The sequence below is a fragment of the Microtus oregoni genome, unplaced genomic scaffold (genome assembly GCF_018167655.1).
Source record: "Microtus oregoni isolate MIOR12 unplaced genomic scaffold, Mior012 000001F_ref0000356, whole genome shotgun sequence".
NCBI lineage: Eukaryota > Metazoa > Chordata > Mammalia > Rodentia > Cricetidae > Microtus > Microtus oregoni.
The window spans coordinates 4,622,718-4,645,997 of record NW_024543060.1 but is presented as its reverse complement, the minus strand read 5'-3'; the positions used below and the strand labels follow the sequence as shown (position 1 = coordinate 4,645,997).

Below are 23,280 nucleotides of genomic sequence, written 5' to 3'. Positions count from 1 at the left end.
ACGCCTCCTTCCGTCCGCTTAAATTCATCGCCGCCGCCAATTCATCCTTCCTTTCCATCCCAGAATGATATCATGACCCTCATCCCGGCCTGGAATCCATGGTGTTCTGGGATATGTAGTCCGCACGGTTCCAGTTCCCGGCTCCCCTCCTCCCTGTGGGAAGGCGTTTGGGCGCAGTGCCTGCTGGAAGCTGTAGTTCCCTGGGGCCTCAGACCCTGAGCTCTACGCTTTTTCTCTAGGGAGCCGGAAACTACAACTCCCAGGGATGCCCGGCGGCAGCAGGTGGGAGCGGGGCTGTTGCTATCAATATGGCGGTTGTCAGCCAGACAAAGACAGTCAGTCTGATGTGATTGAGACAAGGGAGGTTTTCAGGGGGAGACTGGGAGATAGGGGGCTCCCCTCCCCCCCGCTGCTCTTCCTGCTTGGGCCTGGAGCCCTCCTCAGCCCCTCCCGCAGGGCGCCCTGCGGTGAAGATCCCCTCCCCCTCCCGCCTTCCTCCTCCCTCCCTCAGCCTTGCTCTGGGACGCTGGGGAGGGGGCTGAGCCTGGTGCAGAGAACTCAGCTGGGCTTCCGAGGTGAGTGGGGTCGTTTGCGACCAGACTGCCTTAAGTCTCTTTCCTCACTTCTTGCATTACTTTAAGGGGGAGAAAAATGTTTCGGAGGGGTTTTGGGGGAGAGAAAGTGAGTAGGCGCCACAGATGGGTCTCTGGAGTGGCCAGGCTTGGGGGGGGTGGAGCGGGCAAGCGGGAGGGGGGGGCTCCCCAGGGGGCGGTGGTGCGCGGGTTGTGGGGTGGGGCAGTTTGTGAGGGGCGGGCGTAGGGAGACGAGGACTGCTCCCTAACTTCTCCCCGGTCTCCAGGACCGGCGGAAGGTTTGAATTCTGGAGGTGGGGTCTTCCTGCTTGCGAGTTTGAGAAACTGTGAGGTGGCTTCGAGGTGTGCTGGTTTGTTTGGGGAGTGTCTCGCTGTGTTTTAAACTGTGACGTGTACTTGGGTGCTGGGCTCTGTCTCGAAGGAATGTCTGTAGATGGTAAGTTAGATAGCCGGAGTCGAAGATAAGCGGCCTGGGTTTGGGAAGCACGCGTGAGTCCCGGACTGGACTTTGACTCTCCGGACCTTGTGCAGGGTTTTGGAGGGAGGGGGGGTCGTCAGCAACTCGTTCGTGTCTGGGGGGCCAGCTCCCACTCCGTGCCCTCCTCTGGGCCAGTCTCCACCCCAAACTCCCGGCAGGAGGACTGTACCGATGATGTGTTGTGGAGATGCATCTTTGCCTCCTCAAGTCGGCAGTTAAAGGTGGGAAAGGAAGTGTCTCTTAAGATTTTATTCCGGAACCGTGTTTTGGTTACACTATTGGGGCTACTTTGAAAGGAGTCCTCCGCCCACCTTCACCCCGAAACAGTAAGTAAAGGTAGCCTGTCATCTTCATGCTCAGTGACTTGCCAGTTATTTAAAATTCCGGGACGTGGGGTTGGGAGTCTGGAGTGCTAAATGGCATATGCATCTGTGTCTACTAATGAGGCGAGTGTCTGCAGTGTGCCCCGAGGTAGACAGGGCGACTTATTTTCGTAGTTGAAAAAACTGTTGGAAATTATTTTCGGGGAAGAGGCTTGGTGGTGCGCTGAAAGGCGCTGCATGGATTTTTCGTCTACCCCACCCTGCTCTGTCTCACATTTGCTTGGAAACTGGTATGGAAGAGTGAGGGAGCATTGGGTGAGCGAAGCCGAGAATGCACTTAGCAGGACGGATACACGCTATGTAAAGCTGAATGATAAAAGTGATTGCTATGTTGTCTGAAGCTTTAAGAAAAGACCTCGTGTGTTATATAGGGTATAGTCACGTGCTCCTTTTTCTGGGGACCTACAGATAATGGAACTCTTTGCCTTCTCCTTTCCTATCTTTCCCTCCCTTCCTTCCTCTCCCCCCTCCTTCCTTCCTTCCTTGGCACAGAACGTTTCTCTTCCTGATGGACATAATACCTCCTGTGCCTTTTTTTTTTTTTTGCTTAGTTTGTGCTAATATGGGTCGTGCTTTTTGTGGTTGCACTATAAAATGCATCATTAAGTGCAAAGGACCCGAATTTGTTGCTTTTTTGCATTTATGCCACAAGTAATTATCACATAAGGCTCTCAGTGTTTTGCATTAAACTTACTAACTTGCTAGATCTGGTTGAATTATGCTTATAAGTCAAGTTTAAGAAATCTGATTTTATTTTTCAATTTTCAATTAGAGTTGGAATGAAACATCTCTTGTTTCTCACAGTCTTGAATATTTAATGACATTACACCAGGAGAATTTAAAATCATGCATTTTGTACTCCCTCAGTCCAAAATACAACTTCTTCAGTCACTCTCTGTGATAATTTTGTGCTAGACTTTTAAATAACCAAGAGTAATTGGCATCATTTCTATTTTAACTTGAGAGTTTAATGTATTTATATATTTGATCAAAAATGCATCAGTTCTTGAATGTTTCACCTATCAGGAAGGGGCTTGTAGATTCCATAGCATCTGAAAGTCACAGAAATACACTGGGATTGTCTGGTGGAGTTAGCCTTTGGTTTGAAATTTCTGCTGTTGATCATTCACACAGATAAGGGAACTGTTAGCATGAAATCGAGCATTATGTATTTAAATTGACCTGAATAGAATTTCAGCTATAGAATGCGCTGTTCCAAGCCGAGCCTTTGGTTTGTTGAAGACCTGGATTTTCAGAATTACTTGTTTTAAGCTTTATCTTAACCTAAAATATTAATTTTCAAAAATTGGAAGAAAATTTCATGTAACAATATATTAGTTGCTTACTTGTGTTTTTCTGAAATATATTCTAATAGTCATGGAATTTTTAATTGTTTAATAATCATTTTAGATATGTCAAATTGAAATGCTCCAATCTAGAAAAATGAGTATTTTTCATCTACCGTTTCCTGAAATCTTTTTGTTTATATTCTCCAATGGAAATGTGAAGTTATTTATGGGAAAAGCATTTGTTAAACTTTTTCTGAGTAGTCAGAAAATGGTAAGAAAAAAAAAAAACAACTCCATGTACACCAGGAAATAGTCCTTGCATTCATTGGGCTGATTCTGTTGCATTTTGAGCACTGGGGCATTAAAATGATGTAAAGCCTTTACTGCAGGCTAAAGCATAAAACATTCTCAGCATGTGGAAGTCATATGGTTTACGAAAAAGAGTAGAGAACCAGGGCATTGGTGCCTGTCCAGCTTAAAATTTCATCCTGTAACTGTAAAGACGTATTTATTTTAATCTAATCATTTCTAAAAAATGTGGCCTTTATTACGGGAAGTTGAAAATGCAAGCTGTTTTTAACCAAACTGCTGCATATAGGGAACACTGCTCAGTCAGGAAAGCGCATTAAGGAAAGGAACCCGAAGCAATGTGTTGAATGCCTTTCCAGAGGCTTTATTTGCACTGCTGGATGCATTTCATCTTCTAGCCCAAGTAGAAACTTAATATCTCTATTTTTGTAGTTATAACACACATTGTAACAAAGACCTCATTCTTCTGTCCTGGCAATTTTCTACTAAGTGTTGGTGGGTATTCTTGCTTGCGTCATTGTATGTCATTGTATATTAATTTGTTCTTTTCGAGTCTTCCTATGTGTCATATTAGTTCTGTCTCTGATTTCAAAGTTCAGTTGGCTACCTTGTTTCTATCAACAGCAGGTTTACCTAGGGGTTCATCAACTGCAGCTTTTCTCTTGTTTTTGTATTCTGTTCTTTAAGCTTGGGTTATTTCTCTTGGAAAGTATAAATTTATCACAGAATGTTATTTTTCATAAATAGGAGTTGTTGTACTTCTCAACTCTATGAAATGATGACCATTATAGATCAGTATTAAAAGTGCCCAGTAAAAACATGCTGGGTTTTGTTTGTTCTTGCTTTATGTAGGTATTTTTGGCTTCCAGACTCTTACTATTCTGTTCTTTGGCTAGATTTTTCTGTCAACTACTGGTTTTTCTTTTTCCTTTTCAATTTAGTACAACTTTATATAAAACTGTTATGAATAAAAAGTATAGCATATTCATATCACATATATTCATTTATGCATTTAAATATGAAGTATGCTTGTGTGTGTATCAGACCTACAGCCATGAAAACAAATCTGACCCACAAATAGCAGAGACCAAAGAGTAACCACCATTCATGCTACATTATAGAAACTTTGGAGCTTTCCTTATCATTTTAAACCATCATTTTAGCAGATTCTGCCACACTATAGTTCTCTCAAATGTCAGCCTGTCAGTCTGGCATTTTTCTCCAGCTAGTACTAACAATCTGTGTGGCTCAGATTCCTAGACACAGCTGTGCCCAAGATGGCCTTCTCTTAGACTAAGGATCCGTCCATAGATGCAGAGTAGAGACTGTCAGTGACTATCTGTTGTAAAACGTGTAGGTTTTAGTTAAACACTGTTTATGGACTCTTCTGATTTAGGGAACACATAGTAGGCTTATTTTAAAAAGCATTTGTGAACTAAAGATAAAAATTGCAGTTTAAGTGATTTATAAAGCAATAGTTTAGCTCTGCTGTGACGGACTATTTTAATTTTTTTTTTTTTGACTCTTAAGACAGGTGCGCCTGAGTCTTTTTAAGTGATAAAGTGATTTTAGTTCATTCTGAGGCCATTTAAGAGTTTCATTGGGTTGTTGGTTATGATTAAAATATTTACTAGATATAGGTCTTAGGTTTTTGTCACTGTAACACAGGTTGAGGTTAAATGGGAAGAGGAACCTCAATTGAGACAATACCTCAATCATATTGCCTGTGGGGCATTTTCTTGATTACACATTGTCAAGAGGAGGGTCCAGTTTGCTGTGCAAGCAATTTTACCCCTGGGCAGGTGGCCCTCCAAAGCATAAGAAAGTGTAAGGAACAAGCCACGAAGAGCAAGCCAGTGATGAGGTCCCTTTGTGGTCTTTACTTGGTTTTCTGCCTCCAGTTTCCTGTTCTTGTGTTCCTGTCTTAGCTTCCCTGAATGATGGCCTGTGATGTGGACGTGTAAGCCAAATAAACCTTTTCCTACCCACATTGCTTTTAGTAATGTGTCTTTATCACAGCAAACAAAAGCAAATTAAGGCAGTATACTTGGTAGTTCTGTCCGTCTGTTGATAGCTTTTAGTAATGTGTCTTTATCATAGCAAACAAAAGCAAATTAAGGCAGTATACTTGGTAGTTCGGTTTATCTATTGTTCAGAGGCCCATATGTGGTGTGTTAAATTTCTTGTTCAAGGGGCAGTATGGAGGTGCAAAGGAACAGTGACTTTAATGAATATAGTCACATTCTTTTTGCATTTATTTATCTATTATGTGTGAATAAAGACACCTGCCATGGTGCACACATGGAATTTAGAAGACAGCTCACAGGAGTTGGCTCTTTCTTCTTCCATTATGGGGGTATTGGGAATTGAACTCAGGTCTTGGGGATTGAACTCAGGTCTTCAGGCTTGCTAGCAGGTGGCCCTTGACCTGCTGGCCCAAGAGTCCTTTTATTTATTTATTTTTTTTATACAGGGAAAAAGCAAATGTTTGTGGGTTCTGCTTAAATGAGGATGATGTAATACTGGAATCATCTGCCTTGTAATTTTGATAAGAAGTAGTAACTGTGGTAAATCCTGAAGCTCTTGGCTTGGCAGGTCAAGCCTTGCAATCATGAGATGGAGTTGGTCTTGCTGTCTGCCTATACTTCCTTTCATTCTCTTGCTGTTCTCCTAATTCATTGTTTCTGACTCATTACATCAGTCTCCTAACTAATCTTGTTGCATGCAGTCGTGTTTTCATTAGTCATTCTACACTGGTACCTGAGGGATCTTGCCAAAGTAAAATGTGAATTTGATTGTCAGCCATACTTTTCCTGTAATCCTTCAGTGGCTCTGCAGCCTTTCAAATAAATCCACACTTTGAGTCATTCCACCTGTGTCAAAACCAGTTCTCACCACTGTGTAACCTCGAGCAAGTGTTTTAAATGTCTCTATCTCAGTTTCCTCATCTGTAGAATGGGAATGAAAAGAGAACCCATTTGGTGGGATTGCTTCACTAGAGCCCTTAGAGTGCTTTTACTATGTTGTGTCCTTCACAAAGTGCTGCAGAACTAGAAGCGGGTGCTGTCCCCTTCATCTGGCTTCCCCTGTCAGTTATGTCACACAACTTGAGTATGGTGCAGAAAGGAGGGGACATAACCTAGTGGTGCGGTGCTTGCCTAGCTTGTGCAAGGAAGGCCCCGACATTAACAAATCCCGAGAGCAAACAGAACAAAACAGAAAACCCCAAACCTAGAGACTGATATTGGTACAACGTATGTGTATTGTTCTATTTTACCATGTTTAGTTCTTGTAACTCCCACCAGAACTTAGGCACAAAAATAATCCATCTCCACCTGTGGGGACTCCTCGTCCTCTTTGGTAGGGACTGTTGTTCTGTGGTATAACTGCACAGAAAGGCTCTGGGTGAGCTGCTTTTCTGTTGTTGTGATAAGACACCATGGCCAAGACAACTCGCAGGAGGATTATTTTGGTTTATGGTTCCAGAGGGAAGAGTCCATCATGGTGGGGAGGCATGCCTGCAGGATGGCAGCTGTATGGTGCAGTGCTGAGAGCTCACATCCTTTCCTATACGCACAAAGCAGAGAGAGCAAACTAGAAATGACTGAATAACTGGACTGTTTAAACTCTCAAAGCCCACCTCTAGTGGCATACTTCTTCCAGCAAGGACACACCTCCCAGATCTCCCCAACAGCACCACTAACTGGTAATACCTTTCAAATACACAAGCCCGAGGGGGACATTTTCATTTAAACCACCATAGGCACCAATTGTTGGATCAGGAATTTCAGTCTTTTGCCTCTTTAGTATTTCAGAATTTTTTTGGTACAGATAGAACGTTTTATGAAAAATCCCAGTTAAGTTTTCTTGTTATAAGAATTTGAACTGGGAGGTGGTGGTGCATGCACTGTCTCAAAACAACAACAACAACAAAAAGAAGTTGAAAGCAACAGCACAACACAGAACAAACCCTAAGGCATAATACCAACAGTCCTGAGGGTTAGGAGTTCAAAATCATCTTCCTTGAGATAGTGAGTTTGAGGTCAGCTTGGGCTACAAGACGCTCTGGCTCACAAAACCAAAACAGCAACAAAACATGAATAAGCTTTTCTTAGGTAAGAAATTATGATGTTAGTACTTGTTAAACATTGCTAGTGAAATTTAGCAATGATAGTGAGGTTTTCTGTAAATGGGTAAAACTAAGATGATTCCTCCCTACCCCTTCCCACTCTTACCTCTTGAAACAGGTTCTGTAGCCCAGATTGACTTGAATTCTTTTTGATTCTCTTTCTTCGACTTCTGACCGCTGGGACCAGAGATGCTTGCCACTGCCCAGCTGATACATAGCTGATACATACATCCAAAGCGGAATGATGTTAGATGGCCAAAATTACACCTATATTCAGTATCATATTGGTCTTGCTTGGTGTTAGTGCAAGCTTACCGATGAATCGGAGCTTATGGCAGTCTTATTTTGGACTTTGAAGGAAATTAACTTCAAAGAAAGTATTTCTGAAATTATTCCTGGGATAATAAACGAGAGATCTAGAGAATAAAAGAGGGAGAGCTTTAGATATCATTACCTTTAGTGTGGGGACCAGAAAGGTTTATCCAGTTAACGGCTAGTTATGGGACTACTTATCTTTAGCTGTGTGATAGAGAATTTTTAAATGTCACAGCTCTGTGGTATTAACACAAGATAGATCATGTGATTTTGTCTTTGAAATCTGAAGTATTTTTAATTGTTAGCATTGATAATTTGCTTTGGAAAAAATGCATTTGAAATTGTTTCAGTGGCAGGAATAAGATAAATATCAGTGGAGCTTCCTGGTAAGCCAAATTCATCGTTTTAGCTACCTGTGGTTTCAGTTTCTTCCTGCTACATTTTTTTTTATTGTATTTATCTGGTTTCAGAATTCCTTTTCTTGGTGTGTACTCTAAACTAAATAATGTTTTAATTAGAACTTATTTAGCCTCAAAGAGAAATTGTTATAGGTATACAACTGTTTGGGATTGATGAAACTAGATGTATTTATTCATTTATTTATTTGTGTGTGTGTGTGTGTGTGTGTTTCTGTGCATGCATGTACTTACATGTACACTTGCCAGGGTGCATGGGTAGAGGTCGGAGGAAACTAGCCCTTAAATGAAGAACACTGTTAGGAATCTTAGAAGATAGTCTCTGCCTTCTATTCTGGAATATGTGGTCTCTTGTCTCAGCTATATTTTACATGCCTGCTTTATGTTTCTCGCTTCCCCCATCTGCTCTGTCTGCCTTGCTGAGTTCTGTAGTCTCCTTGTCCCTATTAACACTGACTTGTGGATGGGTGCGGTGTACCATGGTGCTGTTGAACTGATTCTTTATCTAAAGCTTGCTTCTTAGTGGTGATAGTGCTTCCTTTGGTCCTCTGGACAAGAGAGAGATCTGAGTGCACTGTCAAGCATTTCATGTTTGTCCCTGTACCGTCAGTTAAGAGAGCAAGTGGAACACAAGAGGGAATCATCTATAAGACAAGCAAGTCCTTGAAGGGACTGAACAGGGAGGGCATTCAAACACACTGAGTCTGGGAGTGTGTGCGGAGTTACTCAGTGATACAGAAATGAGTTCATTGCCCTTACTCTTTTCTTCAAGGATCAATTTGTAAGAAATGGCAAAAGACCCACACTGTAATTTAACACTGGTTTCTTAATTCTAGTCACCTCAGGCAAGCCAGAAAGATGGTAGAATAGCACTGTAGAAGTAAGCTTTAATTAAAGCAGCTTGCTCTTTGCTATTTCTCATCAAGTCCAAAGGGAATAAGGAATGTTAGGTGATTTTCTAACTATTGTAGCAACTAGAGCCTATCTCACACTTGCCCTCTAGTATGGTTACCATTTCCTTATAACATCCCTTATGAGTGTGGAGAGATAGCTTAGGGGTTAAAAATACTGACTTCTAACGTCTTCTTCCAGAGGACGTGGGTTCGATTCCCAGCAACTATATGGGAGTTCCCAACTGTTTATTATTCTAGTCCCAGCGGATCTGATACGTTCTTCTGCCGTCTCAGGCACTGCACACATGTCGTGCAGACATACATCAGGCAAAGCATTCATACACATAAAATAAAATATTTAAAAGTGAGCACTGGCTGCTCATTCAGAGGACCCAGGTTCAATTCCTAGCACCCACATGGCTCACCATCTGTAACTCCAGTCTCATAATCTGATGCCTTTTTTTCTAGCTTCCATACTGCATATATTTGTTGCATAGACATACATGCAGGCAAAACAGCTATATGTATTAAATAAAAATAAAGGGAAAAGATAAACTTTTGTGGTAGGTGAAAACAAAACTAGTACATTTGTGCCTTCTATTTGAAAATCAATAAACAGGACTTGAGCTAGTAAATCCACCATATAAACCATCTTGTGCTGCAGAGATTCAGCAGTGGAAGAATTGGCATGTCTGTTCAGCACAGTATCCATCAACCTTGCAGAGAATCTTAATGCCTAGGAAAGGAACTAGAGCTTTTTAAAGTTCCTCTGTCAATATTGTTGTTAATATGAATTTCAACGCTGAAAACTCTAAAACCAAGTTTAGATTATTACAGATCAGCCCAAGAATTTTAGACACAAACAGAAATCAAGCCTAGTCGGCTAAGAGTCTAGAAGAAAGGCGGTCCAATTACAAAGGAAAGGAGCTAAAGCCTTTAGAAGTCAGTGATGTCAAAGAAAGCAGACCTCAGGTTTTTGGTTTTGTGTGTGTGTATGTTTTCAGGAAAAAAAAAATACCCAGAAGGAGTATTAAAATGCTATTTTCCTGAGTGCTACCTCCAGATTTTTAGAATCTGGGATGGGCTCCGGAATGGGCCTCTTGCATAAACGTACTAGATAATTCTAATTGATATAGGCCACTCCTCCATAAACACACTAAATAATTCTAATTGCTATAGTACATTTGGAAAATGCAGACAGTGTAATGCTTAGATCTGAGGTAATCGCTAAGATCTGTAGTACATTAAAATGTCTCTTCCTGATATGTTCTTGCCTTGTTCTAAGTAATGTGTGTCTGTCTTCTCTAGTTGCCTCTGCTCTTAAATTCTGATGTGAAGAAGGCTTTGGGTGAGCATAGGTAGTTTTCCAGATATTATCCTTAACAGTATTCTTCAGTGACTAACTACTTCATCAGCTCTTTTTCTTAAGCATGTGTATGTGTGTACACATGTACGTGTGTGTATAAAACCTTTAGAATATCAAGCATCTTGAAATTTTGCCCTCAGAAATTAATTCCTTAGCCCCACCCCATTAAGGTCTATCAGTTATTCTCAGAGTCTTGATTATTTCTAGACCATTGAGCTGCCGAGGAACATGAACTCTGGGGCAGGGCTGTTCTGATGCCCCTCTGAGCTTTACAACTTACTCTTTGTATAAATATGTGTTTCTTTATCTCCATTGGTAAGCTGGGGGCAAATAACAGTATCTGTTGGGGGCCAGTGAGATGGCTCAGTGGGTAAAGGTGCTTGCTTCCAAGCTCAACAACTGGAGTTTGATCTCCAGGACCCACATGGTGAAAGGAGAGAACGTCTGAAAGTTGTCTTCTAACCTCCGCATGTGTGCTGTGGCGCATGTGTGCATGTGATTATGCACACACATGTAAAATAAACAAGTAAATGTACTTAAAACAGTATCAACATAATAGAATTCTTGAACTTAGGAAAACATTTATAATGTGCTTATGATAGTGGTTGCCACAAACAATACTAGTGGTTTGTTTGTAGGATCTGCATGTTCTCCTTAACCCTTAGGATTCGTCTGTGGAACAAGCCATATCCTTTCTATCTAATATGTTTTTATCGTGTGTTTATCCTTGTCTCAATATTCTTTATGTGTAGTACTTAATTACATATCTCATAAATACCCACTGAGATCATTGCAGCATAAAACGAGCCTTCTTACCTTTTCCCTGCTCTATCCCATGGTGCATAAAATGCACCCTTAAAATGATTTTCATCGGACGAGTAATAGTCATGCTTAGTGTGGATTCTATCTAAGGTCACCTTGTACTGTTTGACAGTTTTGACCCCTGTTCGTTTTAAAGCTTCTAATATCTCCTTTCCCCCTTGAATAGTATCTTACTTTCTTTTCCCTAGAGATGTTTTCTGTACTACATCCAGATGAGTTATCCCTCCTTCCATCCGTTCAGCATTTCTCCTCTTTGTATTTGCCATGTTACTCAGTTAACATGTTTTCATATCCTTGTCTTACCAGTTGGGATTTTATTTAGTAAACCCAGTTAAACCCTTTTTCCTGAGGAGACATTTTCTAGTGGATCTTGACACACTCATGCTAGTCCATGGACTTCTAAGCCCTGCTTACGGACTTACTTACCATCATAACTTTTGTGTTTACTTTTAAGGCATGTTGCATTTTCAGTGGTTTCGTCTCCCATGTTGTGTCTGAACTGGCTTCCTACCCCAAGTGTTAGGGTTTTGATTTTCTTGTTGACTGAACCCTCTCATTCATTTGTATGAACTCTTAGTTGACTAGCCACTGCTGGATGGGTTACTATGTTTTCTCACTTAAAGACTTGTTTTAGTTGGGTTTTTAAATTTTTTAATTTTTGTGCATCATAAATAAATCAACAGTCATTTACCTTGACCACCCACTCTCTAGTAAACATTAAAACTTGTAGAATTTACATGTGCTAGCCTCTTTTGTATGCTGCTGTGAACACGCAGTGAATTTACCTGGGAATGAGACCTAGTAGACAAGACTGATAGTAATTTTTGTCCTTGTGCTTCTCCCACCTGCTGGGAACTTTTTTCTGCTTTCCTATGTCCCTTTGTCCCTTCAACCTTTGCTTCCTGGGCTGACCTAGTTGGTAAAACTGTGCCTCTATCTTTATGTTAGAAAAAGACCTGAAAAAAATTGAGAATCACTGAAAATCAAGTAAAGCTATCTTCCTTGGCAGTTTACATGTTGAATGATTGTGTTTTGACCTCCTGATAAGTGTACAAAAGTTGGCGTCAGTGACTTCATGTGAACAAGAGTAGTTAGGTAATGAAGACAGTTAATATAGCAAAAAAAAATAAAAAGTGATTTCCTAAATACTTTAATCAAAATATATGGCTGTTTGTTCACATCAACTGATGCAGAGCTGTGGCTCTCAGCTGATGTCAGTGGAGACTGCGCTTTCATTGTTGGCTGCCTGGACCCAAATAATCACACAGAAACTATATTAATTACAACACCATTTGGCCTGTTAGCTCAGGCTTTTTATTAACTAATCTTACATCTTAAATTAACCCATTTCTATTAATCTGTGTATCACTATGAGGCTGTGGCCTACCAGTAAGGTTCCTGCTCCTTCAGCAGCTATGTGTTGTCTCCCTGACTCCGCCTACTCTCTTGATATCTCTGCATTCAGTTTAGTTATCCCCCCAGCTCTATTCTGCCCTGCCATAGGCCTAAGCATCGTCTTTATTAACCAATAGTAATAAAACATATTCACAGCATACGGAGGGGAATCCCACATCAAACTGGAGTAACTGTACAGTGCTCTTGTGTCATTTTGATTATCACTACTGGAGTAAAGGTGGTCTGATCACCCAGTGGGCAAACAGTCGCAGTGTCTCCCCATCCCAACAGAGAATTCTTTCATCCGAACTAACAGTGGTATTGGGGTCGAAACACTTGATCTTGGGCCACAGTCTGATATTGCTGGAATGCATGGATTGGCTCTGTATATCAGATTGTCTTGTACACACCATGTATTTATGATGTCAAGTTTGATGTTTATGTGTATGCCTCTGTGTATGTCTGTGTACCTAGTGCATGCATCTAGAAGTTAGCTCGAAGCTGAAAAGGGTATCAGATCCCCTAGAACTGTAGTTACAGACAGTTGGACAGCTATTATCTGCCATATGGGTGCTAGAACTGAACCTGGGTCTTATGTAAGAGCTGCCAGTGCTCTTGACCCTGGAACCATCTCTCCAGCCCTAAACTGAAGGGAGATCTTAAAGACACAATCTATGAGTCATATTTTAATGTCTTAACTTCTCCTAAGTCTCTTACAGTAGGTCTCACATCTACTTTTCTTGTTTTCAGTAAACCATCTTAAATTGTATGAAAACATTTAACTTTTTTTTTGTAATTTACTTTTGAGTAAATAAACAATTGCTCAAACTTGTATTTTGCCAGCTTCGATAATGTATAATTACATCCCCCCACTGCAGGGCCAGCTGGGATATGCAGAGTAAGAAGATCAGCCTACCTTTGGCACAGGGGAGTATGCGAGGTGCTTGTTTTGTGTAGGTCAGAGTTTTTCAAAGGAACAACTGATAGAATTGTTAGAAATTTTTTCTAACTCGAGCTCTCTGCCGCTGCAAAAATCCCAATCAAGCCAAATCACAATAAACCAAATTAAAAAATATCCAGATTTAATGGAATTTCTGTGCTCTTGGGTGGCCCGGAGGGGAAACCAGGAGCCGCTAACCACGGAGGCGCCCCGCCCCCCCCCTCACGGCGGCACGGGACACCACGTGTTTCTCCTTTGGGAGCTCGCATAAATACCCTGTGGGAGGGGTCAAGACCTGGCATGCTGGGATTTGGAGTCCAGACCAATACAACTCTCAGGCCTGGGTGCTAGAATGGATGCGAGGGCCTGGGGTCTATGCTCCCAACTTAACAAGAATGAATATGTGTATTCAAGAGAATTGTTAGAACGGCTTATATAGCATAGGCCAGTCCAGGTAGTCCAACAGGGACTGTCACGCTGGAGAGACTGAGAAGCCGCATGTTGCTCAGCCCATGAGGCTAGATGCCTCAGCGATACCAGTGTTGTGCCAGAGGCTTGGGGGATTCCTGGGGAGCTGCTGGTCTTCATTCTGTGTCAGAGGCCTGAAGAAGTTGGTTCTAATATCGTTGAAGGAATGTAGCAGCGACAGGATGGATGAGCTTGCCAGCAAGAGTGAAAGCAAATAGCAAAAGCTTCCCTCCTCTGTGTCTTTTGATCTGGGTGGGTCCTCTTGCTTCAGACAGTCTGATCAAGAAAGCCCCTCATGGGTGTACCCAGTGAGTAGCACTTCAGCAGATTCCTGATCTGGTCAACTTGATTAGCTCCACACTTAGCCTCCCTTGTCAACTGTTTTAGGAGGAGTACCTAGATAGCATGGTTATTGAATGGAGGTTAGCCAGGAGCTCATAAGTGAAAAATAAGGAACCAAACTGTTGTAAATTATTCTCAAAGTTCACCGATAAGTCTTTTCTTATCTAATGATCAAGCCCCCCCCCCAAACAAATAAAGCCCTCCCTCTATAAGCAGACAGTAATTTTAAATTGCAAGTGAATTGCTTTGCCCCAGATTGATAGGATTCATGAGGGTGTCAGGGAGGGAAAAGGACGGTGAAGTCACCAGTTATCTCTTTAAAAAAGAATAATGCTCTTTACTTGTGGTGATAGGAATGTTAGAGAATCTTTGATTATTCAAGGTAGCTGGGAACTTTGTCTGCCTTAGAAGTTATTAAATTACTTATTTTCTGAAAATTGCAAGGAGAAAGACTAAATCCACAATTATCCAATTAAAGCAAGCTGTATTTGGGAGTGCACCTGGGACTGGCCAGTCTGACTGCCCCTCCCCTAAGTCGGAATTTTAGAGAGCAGCCCCTGCTGGCTTTTTGAGGTCCCTTTTGTGGAAACGATAAAGTGTTATGGGGTGTGTTGGCTGTTGTCCAGGAAGGAACAACGGTGAGGATATACATCATGTGAATGAGGTCACACATTTAGTGCAGACTGGAAAACATGTTTTGCAGTTTACGTGAGACCTAAGAAACAGGAACTTCTTCTTAATTACAAATAGAAACCTTAACTTGCAAGGACTTAACACAGGACAAACAGGAACTTACTCTTAATTGTCCTAACTGCAAACAGAGCCCTTAACCTACAAAGGATATCGTCCTGTTTTGGTCTCACACTAGTTGCTTTTGTGAGGGTTTATTTATTTAGTTACTTCTTTTCCTGGTGCTTGGGATGGAATCCAGTGCTAAGAAGAGACTCTTGTCTTGAAGTATATTTAACTGTGCTTCAGAGGGTGCTACTAACTGGCCTTGTATCCTATATGACAAGTCTGTTTTAAGCCCAGTCAAACTTCTATGTTTTTTTTGTATTACCTTCATTTAGACCTTTGTATATTGAATACCACTAGCTAGTTTTCTGCCTTTTACCAAAGTATTTTTCTTTTTGTCTATTTTTTTAGGACAGTATTTGATTATATATAGTCCATGCTGCCCTCGAGCTCCCAATCCTTCCAGATCAACTGATTGTTGGAATTACAGATGTGTATTACCACTTCTGATTTGTATTTGCATATTTTCTCTCTCTTCCTCCCTCCACCTCTCCTTTTCCCTTCTTTCTTCTCCCTCCCCCCTCCCTTCATGCTGGATATTGAACCCAAATCTTGTACGTATAAACACATACTCTACCACTAAACTACAGTCCTAGTTCTTAATACAGTAAATACAGAACCAGCAATGGATAGCTTGTGCCCTTTTGTGACCTATTACTTTGCTAACATAAATTGTTGAAGTTCATCCATGTTGTAGTGTAAATTACTATTCCTTTCCTTTTTATTGCCCAATAATATTGCATTGTTTATAGATGTGAGTTCATTCAGTACCTGGTAGTTTGAAGACATTAGAATAATGTTTATGTGAAATTTGTCCACCATCGTCTTCATGTTTTCATTTCTCTTGGATGGATACCTAAAAGTGGTAGTTTTAGTTCTAATGTTAAATTTATGTTTAGCTTTTTAAGAAACTACCAAACTGTTTTATTTTATTATTGGGAGCTACTGAGTACCAGGCTCAGCACTCCCTCAGGGTTCAGAACAGGACGTCTACTAGTGAAAACTGGTTTGGAAAAGGGATCTGAGGGGTAGAACAAACTAACTCAGGTGCGTTTCCCCTGCATGTTTCTTTATTCCTTTGGGGAAGATAAAAGAAGGGAGAAGAACAAGAAGCATAAGGCAGTGCATAAGGGTAAGGGCAAAGCATAAGGGGTTTATATAGGCACACAGACAAACTAATAATCCCATAGGCGGTAACAATAAAACCAGACATGCATTTTCACAGACTCACACGAAACAAAAAACCAGTGGATCTGACAAGGAGGCACCTTATGTCTCAGAGGGGGTATGTCTATGAAGCTCCTCAGAGGCGGGGAACACAGCTTTGGTAGCTATACTAACCTGCAGTCTTGATTTGCATTAGCATCTAGCTGGTTGAGTTAAAAGGAATCTCTTCAGTGGACCTTGCTTTTGACTCCAGCAGGGTGCCCAGGTGAGAATTTTTCTCTCTGAATCTTGGCATTTTTCCTGTCTAAACAGTTAATTTCCTGGGCTATGATCTCTTGTTAGTTGAAACCAAGGTAAAGGGTAATACAGAATATTGGTAGTTTGTTTAGAGCAAAGGGCCAGTAGATTACAGCTTCCTGAGTCTGCTGTTAGAGCAGACATACTGCCTCCTGTCTGAGGCTCCTTTCTTATCAGGAAGCACTGTCAATAAGAAACAAGAACAATGGCAATGGGTTTTTGATCCTACTGCACGTACTGGCTTTGGGGGAGCCTAGGCAGTTTGGATGCTCACCTTACTAGACCTGGATGGAGGTGGGTGGTCCTTGGACTTCCCACAGGTCAGGGAACCCTGATTGCTCTATGGGCTGACAAGGGAGGGGAACTTGATTAGGGGAGGGGGAGGGAAATGGGAGGCGGTGGCGGGGAGGAGGCAGAAATCTTTAATAAATAAATAAATTTTAAAAAAAGAAAGTTTGTGGGGAACTATTTTTATGTAGATTTTGGCTATGAGAACAAGGACTTGACTGAGTGAATTCTTTTCACACAATAGTTTCATGGTGTGTGAGGAGGTATCCCATTGCCTTGCAGGAAAAGTCAGGTTTATACACTGCTTATACACTGCTGGGTACTATAGAAGGGAGAAATGTCATGATTTCACAAGATTTTTACAGAATTGACAGTGACTATCCAAAGAACAGATAGGCCCGTAACTCTGCAAAAACGGGTTAGTCCAAGTGGATGTGTACGGATACACTTCCCGTGGATTGTCCAGTAGATCTGTCAGCTGTACATCTGGATACTGTATAATACTTGTGAGCTCACCACATTTTATTTTTAGTTAGTTTTTTTTTTTTAATCAGGGTCTCAATATGTAGCTCTGACTGTCTTAGAAGTCACTATGTAGACAAGACTGACCTCGAACACACAGATATCCAATACCTGCATCTGCCTCCAAGTCCTGGAATTAAAGGTGCACACTACCATATCCAGCTTTGTTTTATTTTCTCTTATTAGTGGTGAACTGGGCTACAGTTTCTCTGTCTGTGTTGTCACTTGTGTTTGTGTATCGGTTGCAGATTTTCCTGCATCCTTGTTAGAACTTGTCTGTTTATAATGTAGAGATGCAGTTCTTCCACACCCTTGCTGGCACTTGTAATCATCTCCCATTTTATTTGTGGCCATTCTCATGAGACTGATGTTAATTTGTTTTTTGGCTAGCTGATGATGGGCATCTTTTCAAAGATTTACACATATTTTGGGTGAAATGTCTGCTCAGGTAATTGTTCATCTTATAGTTCCATCACCATTCTATGAGTTGTTAGAGTTCTTTATGTTTTCAATGTATTTTTGTTTGTTCTTATAAACAGTTTATTCATATGTACTTTTTCTTAATGTCTGTTTTATTTTCTCTCTTGCTCTCTTTTTTTCTTCCTTTTATGGATTTTTAAGGGGGACTCTTTCAGCTCTCGGTAAAATTGATGCTCATTTCAAAGATCAGAGAGGACAATGAATTGATAGGCCAATGACAAACTACGTTACCCTGTTCTTCAGTTTTCCTTCAAAAAGTACTTATATAGATTCTATCATGGTGGCCCATATTCATGATCCCAGTACTCAAGAGGCAGAGGCAGGAGGATTCAGAGCTAGAGTCAGCCTGATACAAACACACATGCACACACCCTGTCTAGAGCCAGCCTGAAACACACACACACACACACACACACAGAGACCCTGTTTAAATCAAAATAAAACAAAAGTAGTTACGTAGTCCCGCATCTGCTTTCTTAATGCTACTAATGATACCACAGTTTTAAACTTGATGTCTCAGTAGCCGCTTCCATCGTACATTATCTTTTTGTCATAGTTACTTGAACAGTTAGGTTCATAAATGGAACAACAGACACTGACTATCTTACATAAGCTAAAAGTTTATTTACTGGACTACGGATAGTGCTCAATTTGTAGAGTTCTTAGGAGGCAGGCATGAAACTCTAGGTTTTATATCCATTGTCACATAAATCTAGCATGGTGGCACACTCTTGTCATCCCAGCATGCAGGAGTTGGGGGGCAGGAGCATCTGAAGATCGTGATCATCTTAGCTATAGAGAGCATTTGAGGCCAGCCTGAGATATGTGAGATGCTGTATCAAAGAAAAAAAGAGCAAATTTATTGCATGATGTTAGGAATTTTTCAGAATTGTTAGTGAGACTACAGAACAAATCTCAAAAAAAAAAAAAAATGGGAAGACTATGGGAGTCTGCTCCTGGCAGGATCTACAGCCAGAGCCACCCCATAGGTGTGGGGACACCAGTTCTCAGAGTCCGAGGCATATACATTTGCCTGTACTCCATATTCAAAGGACATTGAGGTTTTGGAGTCTTATATTTTTTAAACTTCTTGATGTGAGACAGATTCCATCTTACTTCAGTATTAAAAGAAATCCAGGTATTCATCCAACTTAAATTGTAAACAGAATGAAGTCCCATGGACTGCAGTTTCACATCTCAGTTTCAGGTCCTGCTTTATTTCCCTTCTCCTTCAGAGACAATATTGATTATTCTCACTTGTGTTTCCTCATGGAAGCTTCCAGCATCTGGTGGACATGCTTACTCATCCTCAAAACTTACAGTGTCACTAAAGTCCACGAACAAGTTTCATTTTTCTAGTTTGATATCTCAGCAATTTTGTTGTTATTAATCCCTTTCTACTTCAAAGACTTCCTTCTCCCAGACCTCAGCTCTACTCCAGCCCTGACTTTTTTCTTATCCACACACACTTCTTACGCATACCCATCTACTCCCATTGTCTTGTTTCCCAGTAGTAGACTAGTCTAGGCCTCTAAATGTTTTCTCTTAGGTGTTTCAAAGGCACCTGAGGTAGCACTTCTGAAATCATTCTTGAGCTTCTCTTTTCTTCTACTATTGCTCTACAACAGTGGTTCTCAACCTTCCTAATGCTGCGACCCTTTAATACAGTTCCTCATGTTGTGGTGACCCTCAACCATAAAATTATTTTGTTGCTACTTCATAACCATATTTTTGCTACTTCTATGAATTGTAATGTAAATAACTGATATGCAGGATAACTGATATGCAACCCCCAAAGGGGTCATGCGTGACCCACAGGTTGAGAACCACTGTTCTACCAGAAGTGACACCAATGGTCAACACCTGTTCGTGCTAGCAAACTGGTGTCCTTGACTCTTAACTCCTTCACATCTTCTCAGCTTTATTTTCATACAGCTCCTGGTTGTCACCATTTCTCTTTTCCTCTTACATGTCACATGGCCAAGCCACCATCAGTCATAGTCTGAAATAGTTATCCCACAGAAGAGTCGTGCGGATAATGTTATTCTTCAATTTTTAAACACCTGCCCTTAGGAGGAAGCCTGCACTATCTAAGGTGTCTCTTGTGCTCTCTGATCTCCAGAGTTCGTTACCTCTGTTTTCCTTCTTGGTTTTGATGTTTTAGCTTTATTGAACCTCTCAGCTGGCAAGCCTCTTCCTACCTTAGTTGTCCCTCACATGTGGGAAGTGAGACACTCAACCTACTTAACTGTTTATACAATACAAATTCTCACAATGTTTTTAAATTTTCTAACCCAGTCCTTTTTTTCTGGCTTTTACATGGGAGGGGCTCTGCTTCTCAGAGGAGGTGGGCATGTGAATGCTTGCTTCTACTGTTCTCCGTCATGACACACATCTGTGAACCAGCACAATAGGGGGGTACAGCGGTGGAACAGCTGCAACAATGAAGACAGCGCTGAAGCCTCTTTGACATCTTAGCCAAAGGAAGGCCTCAGCGGCAGTTGAGTTAAAAAGTGACTATCTAGTTTCATTGTAGTGAAAAATAATATTTTCTTTATTATGTCAGTGAGAAATTCTCTTTTTAAAGTGTATTCTACTTTATTTGAGAACAATGTTATATGTGTAATATCTGTGCAAAGCAGAAGTGAACTAGTTTATAAAACCAGGAAGTGTGTGAAGAGTGACAGTGAAAATCCTAGTGAACACAGCTTTACTTTTTTCATAGATGGAATTTGAAATTCTGCTGGAATGGAGTATGGGTCAGGGCACTGTCAGCTGGAAGTCACAAATGCTTTGGGAAATAACTTTATAAAGTCATTCATTTTAATGTAGCAGAAAAATCCAGAGCAGGACAAGCTTTTGGCAACAGCTGACCTAGTGGCACTAATATCCTCTGTAGTCTTCTTAGTTGTTGTAGTTTGCTTCCTTTGCTATGGCTTACATTCTCAGCTTCCTACAGCAGTGCTGTCTAATAGAATAGAATGAAAGGGGCAGGAGAGAAGACCCAGGTTCGATGACCAGAACCCACATGGTGGCTCACAGCCATCTGTAACTCCAGTTTCAGGGGCTCTCTTGTCCTTCCAGGCCTCCATGGACACCAGGCACACAGTGGCACTGACATGCAGATAGTCACTCATGCACATAAAATAAAAATTTTGAAACCTTTTCAAAGGAAATGTAATAGGAGGCAACATTTTAAATTTAAACATTCTAGTGACTACATTTCGGCAAATAAAAAGAAATATTTAAAATTAAATTTAATAATGTCTTCCATTTAACTCAGCTGTCTAGCACATTACTGTTTCAGCATGTTCTTGGTGTAAAAATGAGTAGGGGAATATTTTATATTCCTTTCTTACATTAAGTCTTCAGAATTAGATTTTACCTTGAGAGCACATTTCCAAAGCACAGCAGCAAGGCACTTCCAGTGGCTTCTGGGGGAACCATTGAGACAATGGCACCATGAATCCGTTTGGGAGCCATGTGGATGACATGCACTGAGTGATGCAGTGCAAGCCAAGACCACTCTGGGAGGTTTCTCTTTGGGTTTTCTTCTAGAAAGTTCATGATTTTGGATGTTATATTTAGGTGTGTGGTATATTTTTGAGTTAGTTTAAGCTTGAAATTTTCCTCAAGGTTCTACTTTTTTAGATACAGATTTCTTGTGTTTTCTGTTTGGGTATTGAAAACGCCATTCCATCTATCTTGAGTTGCCTTGGCATCTTTGACAGAGCTGTGGTGGTCTTCTTTTGTGGAGCCACACAGAGTTCAAAATCAGCTTGCTGATGTGTGTCACAAGCCCTTCAGGAATTCTGAGTGGCTCTTAGGAGTTAACAGAGAAGCATCTTAGTGACACTGTGTCTCCTGACTGCTCTGTTTACTTAGAAGATCTTTGATCTTTTTCCCCTTGAATTTTTCATTTGTTGCTATACAGATTCTGAATCTGTGTGTTAGATTTATAACAGTGTTTTATGGTTTGGTGTTATTGTAAATGCTACTTAATTTTTAAAAATTTATTTATTTTGTCTTATCTATATGAATGTTTTGCCTTTATGTATGTATGTGTGCCACATGCATGGTGCCTGAGTTGGTTATCCTTTGGAACTGCTGGTTTTGAGCCAACATGTGGGTACTGGAAACTAAACCTGGTCCTTTGTGATTGCAACAAGTGCTTTTTACCCACTGAACCACCTCTCCAGCCCTATAAATGGTACTTTTTAAGAAAAACAGCAGCTGGGTGGTGGTGATGCACGTCTTTAATCCCAGCACTCAGGGAGGCAGAGGCAGAAGGAGCTTTGTGAGGTCAAGGCCAGCCTAACCTTCAGAGTGAGTTCCAGGACAACCAAAGCTACACAGAAAAATTTTGTCTAGAAAAATTAAAAAAGAAAAAAGAAAAATAAAGGGAAAGACAAACAAAACAAACTGCTTAGAGTCTACATCATTCCTAGTGTGTAGAAATGCAGGGCTTTTGTTGTTGTTGTTTATCTTTGAGTCTGGCAGCTTTGCTGAATTCATGTAATCAAAAAGTGGGGCTCCCTCCCTCTGTAGAAACCTTGAGTTTTTTCTATATCACAATTATATCATCTGTGGATGAGTGTTTTTGTTGTATTGGCTAAGGTGTTGGGTATAGTGCTACTGAACAACTGTTAGAGCCACAAACTTTGTCCTGTTTCTGTAGTGATGAAAAGCACTCCACCTGTCATTCTTAAAGTTTGATGCCAACTGCAGGGTTCCCATCTCCCTCATCAGTGACAGGGTGCTATTTTTAGTTCACTCCAACTTTTGGACATGAGTGAGGTGATCAGCTTCATTAGGTGCTTTTTTGTAGTTATTAATTCTTATTTAGTCTTAGTCTGCTATGATGGTGGCTTGCATTGGTTTACTTTTAGATACACATATACCCTCCATGGTGTAGTATCTGTTCACATATCCCTAAGGATCCTTCTCATCTCTCTTCATGAGAATAATGCACTTCACCCTGTAATTTAATTTTCTGTCTTCTTCATTAGGATAATTTTTGACCTTATTCAAACAGTTTGTTTTCTTCTAGTTCAGGTTCCGAAATAAATAAATAAAACTTTTAATTAATTTTAATTAAATAATAAAATAAATAAATAAAAACTGGCATTGTTTTCTCTTGGAATAGTTAATCAAGTTGTCAGTGAAGCCATCCAGGCATGGAATTTCTTTGTTAACATATTTTGTAAGTGCAAACCCAGTTTCTTAAGTAGCTACTTGACTATTTAGGCAATTTTTTTGGGGGGGTAATTTATGTATTCACGGAGAAGGTTTGTTTCATCTAAGTTTTGGGTGTGTGTGTGTGTATGATATAAATATCCCATTTGAGGTTTAGCACTCCACAGTCACTTATTCTCTGTGCTCAGTTATCATTCTGCTTTGGCCTCCTAGGTGGTTATGACCACAAATGTATGTCACAGTGTGTGTGTGTGTGTGTGTGTGTGTGTGTGTGTGTGTTTTGAATGCTCCTTTGAGCACAGTAAAGATTGATCATAGGACAAGCACTCTACCACTGAGTTGTCCCAGTCCTGATTTTCATCTTTTATTTATCATGTATTTGTGTATGTTCAATAAT

General features: G+C 40.7%; 1 protein-coding gene across 12 annotated transcripts in view; it reads left to right on the top strand.

The window, feature by feature from the left end:
• Positions 1-293: 293 nt before the first annotated feature.
• The window catches only part of Hmbox1 (homeobox containing 1), a 135,488-nt gene continuing 112,501 nt past the window's right edge, over positions 294-23,280 (top strand). For all 12 annotated transcript variants that reach the window (XM_041672731.1, XM_041672715.1, XM_041672781.1 and 9 more), the window contains exon 1: positions 294-575. The gene's annotated coding sequence lies outside the window, so the exon portion shown is untranslated. The remainder of the gene's footprint in view (positions 576-23,280) is intronic.